Source organism: Rhinopithecus roxellana, chromosome 1, assembly GCF_007565055.1.
Source record: "Rhinopithecus roxellana isolate Shanxi Qingling chromosome 1, ASM756505v1, whole genome shotgun sequence".
Lineage (NCBI taxonomy): Eukaryota > Metazoa > Chordata > Mammalia > Primates > Cercopithecidae > Rhinopithecus > Rhinopithecus roxellana.
Genome location: NC_044549.1, coordinates 192488783 through 192494479, shown reverse-complemented (window position 1 = coordinate 192494479; position 5697 = coordinate 192488783). Strand labels below are relative to the sequence as shown.

Here is a 5697-nt window from a genome sequence, read left to right as displayed (position 1 = left end):
TTCTGCTTTCAGAAAGAATCCTGCTGAGTTAGTGTCATTAGAATCCCCCACCATTGGTGTCTGACCACCCTTGATATCTGATGAAATTTCTCAACCCCTCTCCCTCAGTATCTTACTATCCTGGCTGCCTTCAGCTAGACGCTGAGACAGTTTAGAATCCGTCTTATTGCTGATGTTCCCTTTTAGTAATTTCCATCCACTGACCCCACCCTGCACCTTGGCCATAATTTCCCACTTGTCCTTGTATTCAGAAGGGAGCCCATTATAAACTGAGGTCTCTCTTTCCCTACTGCAATAGCTCCTGAATAAAATTTATCTTCACTGCTTTAACTTCTGTCTGGCTCTGGTTTTCTTTGACAGGGGTCTGCAGGATGTTAAAGGCCCTTCACCTGAGGAAACCATTGGTATCATAGGAAGTTGGACTTAAAGGTACTCATCATGATGGGAGGAGGGAGACCCCCCACGACCCAGTGAGGTTGTAGTTCAGGTAATTTGTGGTGAGCAAATGAGTTGTTTAGAAGACACTTTTAAGTTATATCCCAAGTAGAGAACCGTGAACACGTCTTAAGTATAGAGCTTAATGAACTTTCAGAAAGTGAACCTTCACACATAAAAAAGAACAGAGGATTATTTTAAAGATAAATATCTGCCTTGTATAATGACTTGTCAGCTGAGAAATCATTGCAGACAATCTCTAAGGACAGATCAGAATGTGATATTTAAGGTTGAAAGGATTTTCTTCTATGTATTTTTTTAAAGTTTTGTTTTAGTTTTAATTGACACATAATGTAATAAAAATATGGAACACTTCGTGAATTCGCATGTTATTCTTGTGTAGGGCCCATGTTAATCTTCTCTGTATCATTCTAATTTTAATATATGTGCTGCTGAAGCAAGTACCCTTCTATGTACTTTTGTCAACAAGGTTTTTTAGAGCTTTAGGTATAAAAGAAGAAATAATAGCAATAGAACTATCAGAGGCGTTTGAACCACAGCAACTTCATCTTGAATTGGGGAGGGGTAAAATAAGGCTGAGACCTACTAGGCTGCACTCCCAAGAGGTTAAGCATTCTGTGTCACAGGATGAGACAGGAGGTTGGCACAACAGACAGGTCATAAAGTCCATGCTGATAAAACAGGCTGCGGTAATGAAGCCAGCCAAAACCCACCAAAACTAAGGTGGCGATGAAAGTGACCTCTGGTTGTCCTCACTGCTCCTTACACACTAATTATAATGCATTAGCATGCTAGAAGACACTCCCACCAGCACCACGACAGTTTACAAATGCCATGGCAATGCCAGGAAGTTACCTTATATGGTCTAAAAAGGGGAGGAACCCTTAATTCCAGGAATTTCCCATCCCTTTCCAGGAAAACTCATGAATAATCCACCCCTTGTTTAGTATATAATCAAGAAGTAACAATACGTATAGCCAGCTGAGCATCCTGTGCCGCTCCTCTGTCTATGGAGTAGCCATTCTTTTATTCCTTTACTTTCTTAATAAACTTGCTTTCACTTCACTCTATGGACTTGCTCCAAATCCTTTCTTATGTGAGATCAAGAACCCTCTCTGAGGGCACTTTGGCATGCTGAGTACTTTGAACTAAAGGAGACTGGAAGGTCTCAGAAGCAGCCTCAGAACCAAGGTCTCTCTGACCTCCTGCCCTCCTGTCTCCCACCCCTCCTTCTCTCCTGAAATAAGTCAGGAACAAGAATTTCTCTTCCCCAAGGGTGAAGGGGGGCTCTTAGAAGCTGGAACTCCCTTTACCCAAAGCAAGCTATTATTCCAAAGTTCCTCCAACCTTTCTGTCTAAGAGCTCGTGCAGAGGCCAGGGGGTTCCACTTGGCACTTTGAGGGTTGCTGAAAAACCAACTTGGAAAAGGTAGATTAACTGGAGAAAAGGCATATAAATTGATGTAATGTGTATATACAGGAACCTTCAGAAGGAAGACCCAGAGATACAGGGGAAATTGTCCATTTTCATGCTTAGGTTCAAAAAAGTATGGACAGCCATGTAGAAATGTGATTAGACAGAAGGGTATGATCTAATGCTAATAGACTAAATGGGGAAATCCAGCAAGGCCTGTCTGTCCCTCTCTGAGCCTGCATTCCTTCCTTCTGGGTATGGGGCAGGACGCTTTCTGAAATGGGAGTCTTATGACTTACAGTCAAACAAGGAAGATCAGATAACTTTTTAATTTATGGCCAGTTTTACACAGAAAGGTAGAGGAAAAGTTGGAGTATTATGTTCAGGTTTCATGGCTGGCTTTAGGGGAAAGGGGTTCTGGTTTCTGTGACCTGCCTTGGGGAAGAGGGATTCTAGTTTGTATGACTAGTCTCAGGGGAGAAACTTTTGCTCCTAAGGCTGCTTCTGAGGCCTTCATTTTGGGGTACTGTTTTCTGAGCCCCAACACTGGTCATAAAGATGTTCTCTGATCTGCTCTTGCCTAATAGTAGGTCATAAGACCTTACCTCATTCCAAAGGGTCCTGCCCCGTACCCAGGAGCAATAAATGCTACAACAGAGAGGCCAAGAAGATTCTGAGCAGACAGGCCTTTCTGGGCTTCCCCAGTCTATCTATTACTATTAGGTCATACCCTTTTGTCTAATCACATTTCTACATGGCTATCCATGTTTCATCGAACCTAAGCATAAAAACAAACTATTTTCCCTGGGTCCCTGGGTCTTCATTTCTGAAGCATTCTGGGTCATGTAAAACTTTGATTAAATGAATCTGTATGCTCTTCTCTTGTTAACCTGTCTTTTGTTGTAGGAGTTTCTGCAGTGACACTTGTGATGGGGAGGAAAGGTATCACACCTTTCTGTCCCTACAGTTTATAAACATAGTCAATACTTCTCCATGGAGACAGAAAAAACTGGTGATTGGGAAGCGGGACTGAAAGTTGGGGATCTTGGCCAGGCACGGTGGCTCATGCCTGTAATCCCAGAACTTTGGGAGACCAAGGTGGGCGGATCACCTGAGCTCAGGAGTCTGACACCAGCCTGGCCAACATGGTGAAACCCTGCCTCTACTAAAAATACAAAAATTACCCAGGCGTGGTGGCAGATGCCTGTAGTCCCAGCTACTCGAGAGGCTGAGGCAGGAGAATTGCTTGAACCCGGGAGGCAGAGGTTGCAGTGAGCTGAGATCCTGCCACTGCACTCCAGCCTGGATGACAGAGCAAGACTCCATCTCAAAAAAAAAAAAAAAAAAAAAGGGAAAGTTGGGGATCTGAGGTGAAAGGCAAGTCTATTTTTCATCATCTACCTTCATATTCTGCTTGATTTTTTTCTTTGCTTTTGCCATAAGCATATATTATTTTTAAAGAAAAAAAGGTATCTTTTATAAACCTACTGTGACAAATAATAAAGCAATAAAAGATATAAAGGAAGCATTGCAGAAAATACCAGGAAAAATGAATAGAAATATAAAAGTCATGAGAGGAGAACTCTCAAAAACCCCTTTCAAGTTTTGACAATTGAGCAGACAAAAAATAAGTAAGGGTATGAATAGCAGTTCTCGATATAGGCTGTATATGAAGAACAATTTAGAAGTTTCTTTTTAAATGCTTTTTTGTTATGGAAACTTCAAACATATGCAAAAGTAATAGACTAACCAAATGAGCCCACATGGTCCACCACCCAGCATCAACCATCATCAATTCATGGCCAACTGTGTCCCCATCCACTTTCCCCCTTTCCAAATTATACTGAAGCAAATCGCAGAAATCATATTGCTTAATCTATAACTATTTTCTCCAGTCAGTATCTCTAAAATGTAAGGACTCGTTTTAAAAAGCATAACCACAATACGTTTATCACTTTTTAAAAATTAAAAATTTGTAAGTGTAGTATCATTATCACACTTAAAAATAACAGTAATTCCTTAACTTCATCAAAAATGTAGTGTTAAAGTTTCCAATTGTTGCACAAATGCCATTATTAAAAAGCTATGTTTATTTTATTTTAGTTTATTTCATTTTAGTTTTTTGAGACAGAGTTTTGCTCTGTCACCCAGGCTGGAGTGCAATGGCATGATCAGGGCTCACTGCAACCTCTGCATCCTGGGCTCAAAATCTTTTTGCCTCAGCCTCCCAAGTAGCTGGGACTACAGGCATGCACCACCATGCCTGGCCTTTTGTTGTATTTTTCTTGTAGGGACAGGGTTTTGCCATATTGCCCAGACTGGTCTCGAACTCCTGGAATCAAGCAATCCACCAGCCTCGTTTCCCAAAGTGCTGGGATTACACATGTGAACCACTGCCCCTGGCGAGAAAAGCTGTGTTTAACTCAGGATCTGAGTAAGGTCTATACATTTTGATTAGTTGGTGTGTCTCGCAAGTCTCTTATTGTAATCTATACCTAGGAAGTGTCAAATGAAGAAAGACAAAGTTCATAAATGTGGGAAGGAAAGCTTTATGTCTCATAAAGGGTTGCAGCCTGCAGGATGGCCATTCTGACAGACTGGGAAGCACAGCCTCCAGTAAGAAGCCAGAAACAGACACTTCAAGGTAGGGGCAAAGGGAGCAGAAATTTATGCGGAGCACAGTGGCCAAATATACATATTTATTAAGCTATAGGAAGAGTCATGAATATTTATGAAAGGAGAAACATGTGCATGCACAATTGAGCTTCATGCCTCTCCATGAGTCCCAGGGACAAAACATAGCAAAGTTAGTATGATCTGAGGGCAGAGTTTTTGGCCCTCTGATATCAAAAGATGAAGCAGAGGACACACAAACCCTTACTGTGCCTTCTCCTTAGACTGGCCAGAACTACTTCAGTGGTGATCTCTTATCAGGCAAAAAAGGAGTGACTGCCTTAGGCACTTGGTTGATTGATATCAGTGGTGGAGTCTTTTGAAAGGGCTAGTTTCTGCAAAGCCCTGAGGGAAGAAAGCCTAATCATGGTTAGTCAGGGAGGGGGTATAACAAGGTGTGTCTGACCCCTCCATCCCATCATAGCCAAGAACTCAGTTTTCAAGGTTATGCTGGGGGCTCCTTGGCCAAGCGGTCAGTTGAGGGGCTTAGAATTTTATTTTTAGTTTACAGAAGCTTCTAGAAAATTTTGTTGTTCAGGCTCCATCCAGACAACATAGAATTTTACCTGAGTCCTATGATTGTGGAATAAAGAAACAGCTAAGAATCCTTCCTATGCCCACCCGTTTTGTGTTCTGGAAAAGGCCCATTGCAAAGGACCATCTTTTCCCATATGACTTAGGTGGGACTCAGAACAAATGCCTGTTAACCAAACTTTGGTTAAGATTCTCTCCTTCACTCAGGTCCCCACAACATCTTCTTAGCAGCCCCTCAAGAATAGGCTGGCCTCAGAGCAAACCATTCTCTGATCTGTTATTCCATCAGGCCACCTTTTCATCCCAGGTCACCATACCAGGGTCTTTCTTGTCTTGTTTACTCCTCTGTATAAAAGAAATCCCTTTTTGGCCTTGAGAACTGTCAAAATCATTAATAGGGAGGCCATTAGGCTAATACAGCTCCAGCACCTTGAGTTCCTAAGCAAACTAAAACCCAACTCAATGTAAACAATAAAGCAAAACTTAAGCTTAACCAATCAGAAACTGCCAACTAACCTCTAACTAGAGAATTTACCAATCAGAAATGCCCAACTAACCTCTAACTAGGGATTTTCCATTTCAACCAAGCAAATATTTAATTTGCCTTACTGCTATGAACAC

The 5697-nt window shown here is 41.7% G+C and overlaps 1 non-coding gene across 1 annotated transcript; it reads right to left on the bottom strand.

Moving 5' to 3' along the window:
* Nucleotides 1–793: 793 nt before the first annotated feature.
* On the bottom strand, nucleotides 794–900 carry LOC115900857. The gene has a single exon (XR_004060510.1). It is a non-coding gene; the product is annotated as a U6 spliceosomal RNA (small nuclear RNA).
* Between the last annotated feature and the right edge of the window lie 4797 nt (nucleotides 901–5697).